The sequence below is a fragment of the Saimiri boliviensis genome, chromosome 10, assembly GCF_048565385.1.
Source record: "Saimiri boliviensis isolate mSaiBol1 chromosome 10, mSaiBol1.pri, whole genome shotgun sequence".
NCBI lineage: Eukaryota > Metazoa > Chordata > Mammalia > Primates > Cebidae > Saimiri > Saimiri boliviensis.
The window spans coordinates 37,077,097-37,093,177 of record NC_133458.1 but is presented as its reverse complement, the minus strand read 5'-3'; positions in this window follow the sequence as shown (position 1 = coordinate 37,093,177).

Sequence of the window (16,081 nt, the reverse complement as noted above, 5' to 3'; positions counted from 1 at the left end):
AGGACTTCTCATTTTTATTACTTTCATTTCTATTTTTATTGCATCTTAAAATTAGCCCTTGGAACTTATGAACATGAGCAGTGAGAGCACAGGGAAATCAGTCCACAGATGAATTTTTCTTTCATTATTATATAACTAAATAAAACTCCATCTAGTCTGTGAATATATGAAAACTTAATTAAGCTTTAGCCTCCATTTCTCTGATGTTCATAACTAATGTCAAAAAAAGAATTTATCTGCTTACGAGCTTAGAGGGTCAGCTGTTACTTTCCTTAGTTTCAGATTGCAGATAAATAAATGTTGCAAAGGAAAAAAGAAATCATACAATAGTTTAGTCACAATCATATGAAAATAATCTAAAACTTATATAATTAATTTCTAAAATGGCAAAATTACTTTCAGCAAAATGGCAGAATGGGAAGCTCCAGATCCTTCTTCCCCACACAAAAATTCCCTGTGTAAAAAATTCAGAAAATCGTTAAGAAGTTCCTGAACCAAAAAACAAGCTGCACAAAAACTGATAGAAAAATTCATGGCTGTCACTCACCACACCCACTTCTTTCGGCTCAGCCAGATGTGATTGCTGTAAAAACTCCCAGGTCTAATTTTCTCCGTAAGCAAGGATAGAAAAGCCTGAAACATATATCTAACATGCAAAGTTTTTGAGAGTCTGCCTGGGAAACTGGTTCCCATCTTGCCTGAATTAAGCACTGACAGAAAAGGGCATCACATTAGAGGGCAATGAAAACAAAGGTGAAAATTTGGACTAGCAAGTATCAATTCACCCAATGCACTACCCTTTGTTCAGAATGAAATGAGCAGGAGAAAACCCCCAAACTCCCTGGAAAGGAAAAGAATTAGACTAAATGTTTCCGTTTTGGGGAGATGACCAAGAAACTGGTTTCTGTTTCACCTGCCTTAAAGCCCTAAGTGGATTTGGCATATTCTAGATACCTGAGGGCCTCTGAGAACAAGAAAGAGCTGAGCACCTTACTGCTATTCCAGAGGACCTGAAATACAGTGCAAAGAGACCAACACAGTTTGGCAATCTCTCATTTGCCAGGTAAAGAAAAGGGTAGAGTATGCATGTAACCACATTGCTTTTCAGGGGATTGCCCAAGAAAATGGTTTGTGTCTCACCTAACTCAGAGCATTGATGAGATCCATTATACTCCAGAAGCCTGGGAGGTTGTGAAACCCAAAGAGAGCTGGATAAACTGAGTTTTAAGATTTAGTAACTGCCCTGCTGGATTTCACACCTGCATGGGGATTGTAACCTCTGTTTTTGTCCAATTTCTATCTTTTAGTATAAGAATGTTTACCCAATGCCTAACTCCGCCATTGCATATTGGAAGTAAATAATTTGATTTTTATTTTACAGGCTTATAGGTGTAAGAACTTGCCTTGTCTGAGATGAGACTTTGGACCTTTGTGTTAATGCTGGAATGAGTTAAGACTTTGGAAGACTATTGAGAAGCAATTATTTTATTTTCAAATGTGAAAAAGACACACTATTTGAGAGGTGAGGAGCAGAATGATATAGCTTCTATGTCTCCTTTCAAATCTCACTTTGAGATGTAATTTCCATTGTTAGATATAGGTCCTGATGAGAAATGTTCTAATTAATTTTAAATATTTGGCATTTTTTGATATTTTACCCTTCATAATTTTAATTCTACTGTGCTCAGATAATATGCTTGATGTAATTTCAATATTTTACAATGAACTGAGACTTCTCTTACAGTCATGAATATATTTTCATCATCATTTCTTGTGTATACGAACTAGTATATGCTCAAGATTTGTAAAACACTTTTTTTTTTCTTGTATCTACAGTCTTTTTATTCCTATTGTTGCTCATAAAATCTTCTCTATATATTTGGCTTTCAGCAGTTTGAATATGACATAACTAGGTGTGGCTCTTTTGTATTTATTCTTATATTTTGTTGACATGTTGGATTTGTATGTTGATTTTTTTTTCTGTAAGATCTATGATGATGAATCTATAATGCAATGACTACTCTTCACCCTTTTTCTGCCATCTCTTATCTCCTAATATTTCCATTAAGTAGCATTTTCCTTTATGATGCTGTATATTATAACTGCTCTGATTTCCTGGATCTTTATTTTGCTTCATATTGTTTATGTATTTCTTCCCCCCATCACCACATAGGCATATTTTAAATAGCTGTTTTAAAATCCTTGTCTGCTCATTTCAAATTCTGTGCCATCTGGGTTTCAGCTAAAAAGTGTTCCCTATTGGCTATGGATTATATGCCCTATTTCCTTACATGTGAGCAATTCATTGTATACTCAATATTGCGACTAGTATATTGTAGAAAATCTGCATTCTGATATTGCCCAAAAGGAATGTTAGTCTTCATCTAGCAGGCAAATTACTGGGTGGTTATTTTGAATTTGGAAAGCTTGGACTATATATGTGTTAATGATCTGTCTATACAGGTGGACAAAGGTATTGATTTTTGAAGCACCCTACTCGCTCCTAAGTTTGGTGGAACTCCATTTCAAAAATACATCTCTTCTATTTTGGGAAACAATTTAAATCTTTATTCAGTTATATCCAACTCTCCAAGACTGCACTTTTCTAAATACTTTAGAATCTATCTGCTGAAACACAGTTCAATATTCAGGTAAGGACTAGAGAAGAGTATATATGCAGAAGTTGGGGCTTCCCCTTGGGATTTCTCCTTTATAGAATCTTCTTTCTCAATTAGTAGCTCGTCTGACAACATGATGTCATCCTCTAATACAACTTTAGACTTTTTAAGTTTTAGTCATTTCTTGCTGTATAGACTGTTGCCTTTGAGGAAAAGTCAAACAAACATTGATACTGTTTATTTCTAACGCTGAATCTTTTACAGTTTATGCCTGGTTTTGATCACTTTCCAGATTCTTCATTTTTAGTTTTTTAGAAATTTTGCCTAGAATTTAAAGTTTTAATCTTCAGGAGGATTTGTGATATATGTTACTATGCCATTACTGGATTCAGAACCATCACAGAGATGATTTTTAAAAATATGCTTCAATACAAACTATAAAAATATTGTTTATTAAATATATAAATTATTTAACAAACAATTTAAAATTCCAGATACATTCTTTATTGTAGAAGAAATTTTATTATTTTGACAATAATTGCAAACCCAATGTTATTACTACTTCATAAAAGATATAACTTTTCCAAAGGCATTATATTTAGTTAACAAACTTACCAGGTCTTTTAAAATATATATATATATATATATGTATATATATATATATATATATATATATATCCTTTTAGTAAGCAGACTACTCCTAACTGATAAAAGAATATTGATCACAGTTTTCAACAAACTATTTACCTTAGCTGAAAATAAACTGTAGAATGTTTCATTTCAAAACATGATGCTGGAATAGAATTTTAAATGAAATTGGCTCCTTTAGCAACTGCTTAATTCTGAAAAAGTAATGAATTATAAATTAATGGTACCATTTCGTTTGTATTTTTTTAATTCTCAAATTATAAAAAGAAAGTATATTCTCAAGTTATAAACCTTTAGTGGAAACATTAATATAGTATTTTATGATTTATTTTGTTTAATTTCATAATTCTTACATCTTTTTTGGACACTAAAATAGACCTTCTGGAACAAGTACACAGAAAGGCCAAGAACTCTGAAGGTATATGTGTTTCAGGAACTCCTAATTTTAACATATGTTATATTTATATCAGATTTCATGAGAATAATATCAGATAGGGACCTCTTTAAAAAACAGGAAACCTTTTCGTTAATAAAATGAATCAAGCTAACTGGTGCTTTTTGACCTTTATCCACAATTTGGAAAATAGTAAAGCTAGTGGCTGATAACAAGCCAATCGTTTACATAATGATACCCATCAGACCTCATGGATATCAAAGGCATTATTCATGTCTATTAATTCATGCCTATTAATCAGCTGCTTTGGCTAAGCCTAGCTAATTTCTCTTCCCAGTGCCATTGGTATCATTAGTAATATATTACTCCCATCACTCAAAAGCTTCATGGTGAACCTCTGTCATTGTTTGATGTGTGTTACCTTCTTGGCATTTATGAAAGGTGCTGTTTTAGTTTTTATATATGCAACCTAATTGTTTTTCAACTGGAAACATTAAGAAAATAAATCTGTCATATAAATGTACAAAGTGACTAATAACTCACAAATATTTTTAAAGAATTAATTAGCCTAATCACACTGAGAATAATTTGTGACTCAGTAAAAGGTTTAACAAAGCTTATGCTTCTTCTGGCTGCTGGAGTAGGGAAGGTTTTCAAGTCACCGCTCCACAACAGAATTAAATTTGATCTTCCACAAATATTAACAGAAAGTTATTGAATGCTACTGCCTTTAATATTCAGCACAGTTTCTACACTTCTTTACAATTGATGAATGCAACTTTATAGAGGAAAGGAAATTAAATATGTGACTATCATAAGTGCAATAAATAAATGAGGAATTCATCTTTAAAAATTGAAAATACATGAAAGTTGAAATATTTGAAATTGAATGGCAGAATTCTGAAAATATAGTTTATAGGTATATGTGGAAGTAACAATTAAGAACTTCTAAACAGGTTTTGGAAAGGAACAACTTAAATTCATCACTGTAAAAGTCACATAACTTACCACTCTTGCATCAACAGATGAAAAAGAAAAGATTGTAGTAATGATCATAGTACACATTGTATACTTATTCTGCTAAAAATTTACTAGCATTATTTTGTGAAATCTCAAATATTCTATTGCACAGCTTCCGTTATTATCTAGATCTTACAGATTAGCAAATAGAAGGTTAGAAAAGTCTAAGTTCACAGAGTTGTTGACAAAACTGGAACTCAACCCATATCAGTCAGATGTCAGAATGGAAGAACCCTGTATTATTCTAGCTGTCAATTACATTCATACACTTTGACCCAGTTATAATTCTAAAAATATAACTAGCCAAAAAATGGTTAAACCTTTGAATCAAATACTTTTAGAAACAATGCAAAAAAATAAGTTTTTAGAAACCGAATTATTTTAAAAGCTAAAATTATAAAAAGTTATAATTCTAAAAATAATATTTTTAAGCAATATTGAAATACAAATCTTGAAGCACATGCTTTTTCTCAAAAGACACAAATATTATAGTATTTATATAAATGTATATTTATAAGCAAAAATTCTTAATAATCTCTTTAGTCCTATAGCGTTTAAACATTTCTCACATATTAAAAATTGTTCATCTGTTAAAAAAATTTTTTTGCAGTATCTCTGAATAGATTTGTAGACAATACCATAAAACATTTGCTACAATACAGCAAAATTTCCTTTTACATGCGCAGTTATGGTCAAGAGAAAGTAAGGAAACGTGGAAGGTGGGGTGAGAAGAATAGAGAGAAAGACAGTGGCCAGACTACTGGCAAATGCCAAAGCCACAGGTTTGCCTGAGATATCAGAAAGTTGATACGTAGAACTAGAACTCTATTCTAAAGAGCAAACATAGGCCTGAGTCATAGTCAGTTGGGAGTCTTATAACAAATTACTATAGACTAGATAGACTACACAACAAACATTTGTTTATCAAAGCCCAGAGGCTGGGAAATCCAAGACCAAAATACCAGACAAATCTAGTGTCTGGTGAGAGCACTCTTTTTTTTGTTTTGTTTTGTTTTGTTTTTGTTTTTTTGGGGGGGCGGAGTTTCGCTCTTGTTACCAAGGCTGGAGTGCAATGGCGCGATCTCAGCTCACTGCAACCTCCGCTTCCTGGGTTCAGGCAATTCTCCTGCCTCAGCCTCCCGAGTAGCTGGGATTACAGGCACATGCCACCATGCCCAGCTAATTTTTTGTATTTTTAGTAGAGACGGGGTTTCACCATGTTGACCAGGATGGTCTCGATCTCTTGACCTCGTGATCCACCTGCCTCGGCCTCCCAAAGTGCTAGGATTACAGGCTTGAGCCACCGCGCCCGGCCGTCAACACTCTTGAAGCTTGTAGACAACCATTATCTCATTTTATTCTCATGCTTTCCTGTTTCTCCTTATAAAGGCACAAATCCCATTCATAAGATCTCCTTCCAGAGGATCCACTTTCTAATACCATCACACTGAAGTTTAGGATTTCAAAACATGGATTTAGAAGGCCATAAACATTCAGTCTGTAACACCTTCTAACAATACAATTTGGAGTGGTGTGACTGAGACTATCGTATGAAACCAGAACTTTAGAAGGGTGCAGATCACATTGGGATGAGTTAAAGGGAGGAAAAAAATCTCTGATAGAACTTGCTTGGAGTTAAAAATAAAGTGTAAATATACACTGGCTGGCTTGAATCTATTTCAGGGTTTAATTAAGACATGCTTTCATGTCCCAGAAATCCTGTATGTTGTCAAATACAAGTGGAAATAAAAAACTTAAGAATAACTGATTATGAAAAGGGAGAAGATAACTAAATATATTTTAGAAATTATAATTATTAAAATTTAAATAATGCTAACAGATAATGATAATTTAACAGATAATGAATCAGAGCGTTTTCTTCTGTTGGTCCTGGCAAACATACGGTGAGATGGACATTTTCCTACAAGAAGTTTATTGAAGAGTAATCTCATGATAATTACATATAAGAAACAAGGGGAACATAATAAGTTAGAGAAGGAGGTTTCAGTGCAGTGCAGTTCAAACACTGGCCTTACAGGATCTCATAAATTATGAAGTTTGCATGAAATGGACCCCAAAGAAGTACCTAATTGAGTCAAGGTGTCCAGCCTTATAAAATTAATAGGTCATTTGACATGGCCTACCCCAAAAAGTATAATCTTTAAAAAGGTAGCTTCCTTTGACAGAGAGTAACTCTGAAAGAAACACTCAGCTATAAACCATCAGTGGGCAACACTCCCGGGAGCTGCAAGAAAGTGTTTCATTGTGCAAGCCACTATTGTCCACTTCTCAGTATCTCCTGAGAAGGGAGATAGGACAAGCTTGGGGCAATAATTCAGTTCTAAATTCTTTAGTTTAAATGTATATTCGCAAACACACACACATACACACACATGTACACGTACAGGTATAAAAACAAAATATATATACAAATGCATGCACAAGCTACATGCATATATTGTATATAACTATACACATATGTATGCATGTGAGTATATTAATTAGGTGGTAGTCACTAATTGGCACAGAAATTTCTCTTTTAATAAATAATTAAGGCAAATAATTCTCTTCAGCAAATGCAATTCTGGGAGGAAGGAAGCAAATCACACTGCCATGTGTGCACCTATGCAACAATCTTGCATGTTCTTCACATGTACCCCAAAACCTAAAATGTAAAAAAAAAAAAAAAAAGAAGATTCTCAAGTACTAACTTCCAAACTTACTTTTCTGTCACATGGAAAGGCAAGTTGACTCATTGTGTTTTATTTTAGTTTTGTAAGTTCAAAAATCATTCACAGCATAAGTCTTTTCATTTTTAAAGGCCTTTGAGAATAAGTCCAGATATTTCTCTTGTTGAAAGACAAAATTTCTAGAATCTAGTCAGTTGACATGCTTTTAGGTCTTGAAATTTAGAGTCCAAAGAGTAGAAGAAAGATCTCTGGCTAAACTAACTATAAAGCAAGAAGTGTTTATATAAAAGGAATTATTATTCATATATATGGTCTTAAAGTATGAAATGTTAACCAAAAACTTCTAGGGGCATAGCAAGTTACAGTAAAATGTACAAAATTAAATAATACTATCTGATATATTTTGACATATGTAACACCTTTGAACCCATCATCATAATCAAGAAAATTTACATATATATTAACACCAAATATTCCTTTATTCTACTTTGCTGCTTAAGGATTTATAGTATGCCTCTTTAATTTTTTCACTCTACCTGCAAGTTAAATTAGATCATTCTATTTATAGTGTAAGAATCTTACATCAGTATACTTTCTCCCTTTCTGATATTTGGGCTATCATTGTCATATATTTTTTTTCTGATTGGTATGGCTAAAACTTGATACATTTTGTCAAAAAAAATATGTATTAGGTTGTTTTGGGGTGTAGTGTTTTATAGATGTCACTTAGTGAAAGTTGGATGATTTCAGAATTTCCTTCCTGATCTTGTAGTTAAATGATTCACCATTTATCAAAAAAGAGATAATAAAATTTCCTGCCATAATTATAATTTTGTCTATTTTTTGTAGTTCTATCAGCATTGGCTTCATGAGAATTCATACTATTGTTTTCCATGTAGTTTCCATATACTCATATTCTGATGAGTCCTCCACTGAGTACTAGAGGAATTTTGTTCTACCAGTCCCTGTAGAATTTACCTATGAAATGGTCTTGTTTGGTACTCTTTCCTGGTTGCTCCAGTTGTCTTTACCACCATAGATGCTCAGTCTTGTTTCCTGAAGTCAAGGTACCTTCTACACTCTGATTGGGCTTCTTTTACTAGTGTTGAGGTCTGAAAATTCTCACAAGGCAATTATCTTGGCAATTGTAAGATTTAAGCTCATTTATTTCCTCTCTCTCAGGGATCAGTTTCATTGCTTGATGTGCAGTGCCTTGCAAACCATTATTTTATTTACTTTGTCTATTTTATAGTTGTTTCAGGAAGGAGTGTAAATTTAATCACTCTAAGTCAATCTTGTTCAGATGTGAAGGTCTGAACACTATTTTTATGTATCTCTCTCTGTGTCTCTGCCTTTCCTGTACTCCATCTCTATCCCTGAATTTATATGTGAATTGAAACAGTTTATCACAGAGAGTAAAATGTCTCTAATTTGAATCAAATGATGGTTATGTTTTAAAACATTATACCTTCTGAATTGGTGGTTTCTTTCATAGTTTAATACATAAAAATAAGTTGTTATTCATTCATTCAACACATATTTATTTAACAACTATTCTGTGGCATATATTGTTAAAGGTATTGCTAAAATAGCAGAAAAAAATCAAATGAAAATTCCAGCTAAATGAGAGCTTATTTTTAGGAAAAAGAGATGGACACAAAATAAACATAAAAGTAAGTAAAATAAATAATATGTTAGATGGTGACTCATGAAATTGTTAGAGGAAAAAAAATGCTAGAAAGTATATAATTTTTTTTTGTGGCCTTACATAGAGGAGTCAAAAAAGATCTCACAGAGATCTTGATGTTTGAGTAAAGAGTTAAAGGATATAAACAAGTAAACTCATGGAAACCAGGAAGTATTTTGCTGGGGAATGTCTGTGTTCTTCAGGAAGTAATATGCCTGGAGTAACTGCCACAGACTGAATGTTTTCCACCCAAAATTCATATATAAAAATGTAATCCCTAATGTGATGGAATTAGGAAGTGAGGCATTTAGGAGCTAATTAGGTCATGAGCGTAGAGCTCTCCTGAATGGGATTAGTGCCCTGATAAAAGAAGCCTGAGAGAACTCCCTTGCCCTTTTTGTCATGTGAGGTTACAGCAAAAAGATGTCTGTCTGTAAACAAAATAAATGGACCTTAGCTGGACACAAAATCTACTGGCTCTTTGATCTTGGACTTTCAGCCTCCAGAACAATGAGAAATAAATTTCTGAGTTTTATAAGCAACTCAAATCAACAAAGAACGTAGTTGAAGATTTTTTAATTAGTGACTGTCTATAATCCTGGTAGTAATGACAGTATTAAAATTAATTATTTTCTTACTTAAAAATAAAAAATGTTTTTAATTACTACAGAATCCTCCTATTTACACTGTTGTGTGTTGTAATGTGGTATTTCATATAAAATTATTTCATTTTATTTTAACAATCACCACAAGTATCGAGGCAGGAATATTATTATGCTCATTTCTAAATGCCAAAATTGTCACTCTAAACGTTAGTGAATTTAGTTATTATACTCAATTAATAAGCATCAGAGTCAAGATTTAATTCATCTTCTGCCTTCAGATTTAGTGTTAGTTCCATTATGCCATGTTGCCTCACATTGTTCTGTAATGTACATTCAAAAATATTGTCAATAATTTTTTGTACATAAAATATTTCTAGAGCTAAGACACATATGCATGAAATCAAGAGTTATAAATGCTGATGCAATAAGCACATAGAAATGTGAACATGCAACTGTAATTACCTATTAAGCATTTGAATTGATAGCCTGTTTCTAAGATTGTATTCTTTCAGTGTATGAGAATGTTATGTCTAATTGTAAAAAAGTATTATTTCTTTTTCTTTAAAATATAAAAAAACCTCATTATTTTTCCTATTATATTTCTCCCTTTGTGTCATTCTGATGCTGATTTGCCAAGTATCATATTGGTCCCCTTTTTTAATGTATCTATTTGAATTGGTGAATATTTTTTAATTCCACTTAGCTTCAATAGCTCAGTAAAATTCACATATATGGGTATATTATTTTATATGTATATTATGCTATATATATCTTAAAATAGTCTAGTTGTCATCATATTTATTATTCTGAAACAGAGAAATTTAGGTAATTTACTTAGTTCTGGACAGAAATAAATCTCCCATGTACTATAAAAAGAAAAATAATATCAATATTACTACTCTTCCACAAATTTTTGTGAACATTAATGGTAATACACAACTTACAACTCTAGTTATAGCTCTATTAAACAAAGAACTTCTTACAATGTAACTCAAAGTATGTTCCATAGATATGACAGTTAAATAGTTGCTTAATTAAACAGGTTAACAACAAAAAAATGCAGGTTTTTAGAACCTACCTCAAAATTCTAATTAGTACAAGATAATGTATAGGGAAACCCATACAAAAAAACAGGGTAATTGTCCAAGTTAATTACCATTTTGCCAGGTATATTTCTGCCCTAGATAAATAAACTAAATGTAAAGATTTTTTTAAAATGATAATTTGCTTCATGTTATGTTTGATTCTATATAGTCATAGTATACTTTGTTATATGTGTCTGGTGTTTAAATTATCTTACATTTTATGTAAACATTCATTTGTATATACGTATATGTGTACCTGTATCACTAGATTGTAAGTCTAATGGAGTGGTGGGTTCAGTCCTTTAAGTTTTATAGGACATATTTTTTTAATTTTTAATTCAGTGCAAAATTATTTTTTCCAACTCCCAAGATCATGAGGAGTACCCAATTTATGGTTGAATCCTCACGACTGCTGAAACAAATTATTAATGAGAAAAGTAATTTCCTCTTTTCTCTATTCTTTTTAGTTTACTCATTTAAATTTATTTGTACTGTGTTTGTGAATATAAAAATTCATAATATGAAAGCTTGCTAAAATCAGCAAATTGATTTCATATTAACTTAATATAAAACATGCACATCTAAACTCTAAGTGCAAGACACTACACATTCTTTAGTATAACTCTTATTATTAATCTAGTTGAATATTTACTATTTTGGTAAAAAATAATTTTATATTTTCCTTTATTTTACATATTCAAATATATTTAAATTTATTATTTAATCTATTATTTTAGGATACATGACTGTACACAGGCACAAGGGAGGATTTTCTGGTGGTGATAATGTATTTATTTGTCTGGGGGGTCGTTACGTAGGAGATAGTCATTCAATCTTTATAAATATTCACCAAGTTGTACTAGTAAGACTACATTTATTCTTTACTCAAAAAAAAAAGTCAAATTAATCTTGGGAGTGATACGTAATTTGCCCCATGGAATATTTGGCTTATATGAGTTTTAAAATTTACCAACAGCATAGTTAATCATTTAATATGTAAATTTTCTAGATATTAATAGACATAATTGCATTTAAATTCATATATTTTTAAAATAAAGACAAAACACAACTGAGTCATCTCTTTCAATGCCCAAATTATATAAAAGAAAAAAAGTGACATGAAATGATTATAGTTAATTAGAAGAAGAACTAGAAATATAAACTGGCTCACTGAATAAAATTCTCTTTTGATGTATTTAAAAATAATCACTGGGTCATTTTGTAATTAAACTTTCTCAGAAAAACAAATGAGCATTCAAAAGAGGATAAGTAAAAGATTTTATGAGATACACAATCTGAAATGATTATCTGAGGTTGTTTAAAACTCGTTTTAATTCATATTTGATAATTATATTTTCCTTAATCTGAAATTGTTACTTTGTAAGTTGCCATGAAGCACCGTATATAATTTTGCAAGGCTACCATGCAATGGGGTCATCAATTTCATGAGTATAAATGATATTCTGAAGTTTGGATGATTTGTTAAGCTTGCTGAAAGGAAATTAAGTATTTTGTATTTCAAGTACATTTTTATTAAGTCTATTTTGATTATATGTTATCTAATTTTAGGTACATTTTATTGATACATTTACAGATTTAATTCCCGTTCTACTACCTCATTTATTATAAGTCACAGTCTCCATAATAGCATTAGAAAGACTAAGGCTGACATACAAGCTAGCACTTTTCATCTGGGACACACAGAGGTCACTATAACATTATGCTCTTTTATAGAGCAATATATAATTTAACTGGAATTTTTTCCAACAAGATATTATCTGAGATAAAAATACTTAGTAAGTTTCCAAAGCGATTAAACATTTATACAAGAATAGCATATGCTAGGCTAAAAATAAAGGCTATTAATAAAAGCCTTTATGCAGTATTGCTGTCATCAAATCCATCTGTCCCTATGAGGACTCAGCATGTTCATTTCTAGTGCCAAGAGTGCTGTCCTGTGTTGCAAGGGCTTTGAATGACCTATCCACTCATGATAACAGTCATTTCCCTATATTCTTTCTGCTGAATGACTGGCCTAAAAGAAAGAATGCTGCACTTTGAATACAGTGATTATTTTTCTCATTCTGCCACAATAGTTATCGAGCTCCAATATACCATTTATACAGCTAATGCCTCAGTCATCTTGTCTAGAAAGTGGAGCCAATTGACTTTCAGTTTAATAAGTTGTTTTATAATACAAGAAGATTTACTTGTACAAATTATATACTTACAGATTGACTTTAATGATATTGAGAGCTAGACCTTTCACGAGAATATAAGCAGAGCATTAATTTCACACTTCTCTATGATAAATTAATCCTTTCCAGGCTTTCTCATATTTGTTCATAATTGGAATATCTATGGTAAATTGGAACTCATTACCATTCAAGGTGGCCTCTCTTATCATGTACTACGATGGTTAAATGTTGTTTTCTTTTAAAACAAAATTTACTTTTTTATTGTTTCTATTCAATGATGTCAAATTGTTTTAGTTCACACAGAACAAATTTAAACATTTTTTTTCCCTAATTTAATGGGTAAGCACATATTAAATGTCAGTTCGATTGCAGAAATGCACATGATATAAACCATATTCTAAATGGCCTAATGTGAGAGATAGATAAGAACATAATTAAAATACAGTGGACTAAATACTGTACAGTGATATGCATAGCATAGCAGGATAGAAAAACCAGCAGTACCTAAATAAACTTGAGAAGGTTACTGAAGGCTATCAAGTGGGCTTTAAACTCTGTTAGGAATGAGAGATCATAAGGAAAAGGTGGGGGATGGCAATCTAACAAGCAAAAGAATATGCACAAAGACAGGGATTTGGCCATTTTTCCAATACTTTAAAACCAATATTATTAATCAATTTCCAAAGCTAAAGAACAAAATTGTCATAATTTAGTTTTGTTTTACACTTTTAAAGTCTATTAATCCGAGCGCTTCTCCTTTGATTGTAACTTAATTTACCAAAGCCTTCTTAAACTGGGAGCCCAAATAACCATGTATTTTAGATCTTGTCTGGTATTGGTTGGTATAGAGGTAAATATAGTATAAAATAGTAAATTATCACTTGTATTTGGAATTTGAAACAAATATTAACATATTTGATGTAACATTGGTAACTATTTTATGTATGTAAGTATTGTTACATGAAAGGACAAATATAAGATACATTTTCGTTTTTATTTCCTTTAAGTTATTTTAAAATTCAACTTGTGGGCTGGTATAGTGGCTCGTGCGTTCATTCTCAGTGTTTTGGTAGGTCAAGTTGTGAGGATTGCTTAAGCCCAGGAGTTCAAAACCAGCCTGGGCAACATAGTATGCCCTGTCTCAACCAAAAAAAAAAAAAAAAAAAAGATAAAGAAAATTTGTGGGTTATAATTTCAAATCAAGTGATGACTAACTGAAGGGAAAAAAAGGACTAAAATATACAATAATAATAAAAGAGTAAAGAAATTTTAAAAGATGTCTGTACACACAAACTCAATGCTCTTAGGCAGTAAATGCAAGTTGACTTTGGTACAGTTAAAGAGCAATGCTTTAATTGTCTCTAGTTTACTGCCAGTATGATTCAGAAAACCATACTTTTTTCCAATTCCTCTCCATAAAAATTAAAGACACTTTTTTAATGTAGAGAAAATTACATAGTAAATATAATAATTAATTTTAAAAGATCATTGGCTAGATTGGAAAGGTAACTTGTGAATTTTTCATGGATATAAGCCAGTCAAGAAGTTGGCACTAAAATTTCATGAGACATGGAAGTTTCTAAATTTTATAACTGTCCATTAAAGGTGGCCAGTTTAAACACTTTGAAACATACATATATTAATACCACAAAATAATACACCAAGAAGCTATTTAAATGATAGTTATATAAGTTAATATTATAAGAATTCCTAGGTGTGTGCCTAGATTTATCAAAGTGCAGACTGATTGCTATTCTAAGCTTCTAATGACGTATTTTAAGTGTATTACGTGTTCATTTTAAGTGTATTAATGTACTATTTGTTATTTCATGATGATATTTGGGGGAAAAAAACTAATTTAAAAAGGAGGGAAAAGAGGTGGAAACTTAGCCATTTAACAGAGAGAGGTATTAAGAGCACAAACCCTGTGGCTAAAGGAAGTTGAGAGATCAAGTAGAAGGAAGTTTAATGAAGATTTACCCAGAGCTGCACCATGTTCAATCTGATTCCTCTGTATGGCCTCATAAACTTTAGGGAAAAAAAAAAGAAGTGGGATAGCTTTAGTATGATTTTATTTCTTTTCACACTAGAAGAAGAGCTCAAAGTTTTGCCAAGCTTACTGAGTGAGTGAGGAAAGAAAGGAGTCAGGTCAAGTGGTCCAGGGATGCAGTAGCTATCTTTTGGTGCAGTGTTTGACTGTCAGTCTCAACATCCCAGAGGACCCATCTCATGTTCCATCATCATTAGCAATGATGATCACTGAGGAAAAGCTGAGACCAAAAAGAAGCACCTGTGTACTCACAGAGGAGGGTTTTTTTCTCTATGTCATAAACATGTATTCTATATTTTAACAATAAATACTTATATGCTATAATCAACCTTTCCAGTATATTGTTATCCCATTTTCATTATAGAAACATGCTTGTCTCCCAGTTTCAAAATTCAAAGCAACACTTCCCACAGATATATTACTGGAAGAAAAAAAGATGAACAAAAATAGAAATACAGATGACATGAAAGAAGGAAGCTCTAGTTAGAGATAAAGTAATAGAAAATAATTTATAAAATAATGTGATTGAATAGGTTCTTCATGGATTTACTTCATTGCACTGCAATAAACATTTACGTAGCTTCCACTGTAGACTACAAAATGCATCTAGAAGGTAGCACCTGTATCTTAAAAATGTTTGTATCCTGTGTCTAGTAACACTGATACCTACAATTAGTTCAATAAATATTTGTTGAACAGGTTCATATTAATTAATATAGACCTTTCAGGAGGCACTTTTAAGACTGTTGGCAATTACAGTTAGTCATTTTATTTAAATCAAAGAAAGCACATAGTTTGCCAAACATGTATTAGTACTAGATCTTTGGAAATCTAGAATGAATTCCAATTGCCTGATATATTCCAGATCAATAATATTTGAGTAAAAATATACCACAATATAATTTTTATTTAGCATTTTAATATTGTTTTACAACTCTTTGTGTTGCATGTAAATTATTTACCTAAGTCCTGAATATACAGTTTTAATAAAACAGGGTTTTTTTTTTAACAAAAATGCAGAAATAGTATGGCAGTTGCAATTAGTACATTAGTTAAATTCCCAAGATAAATCAGAAATAAAAATAA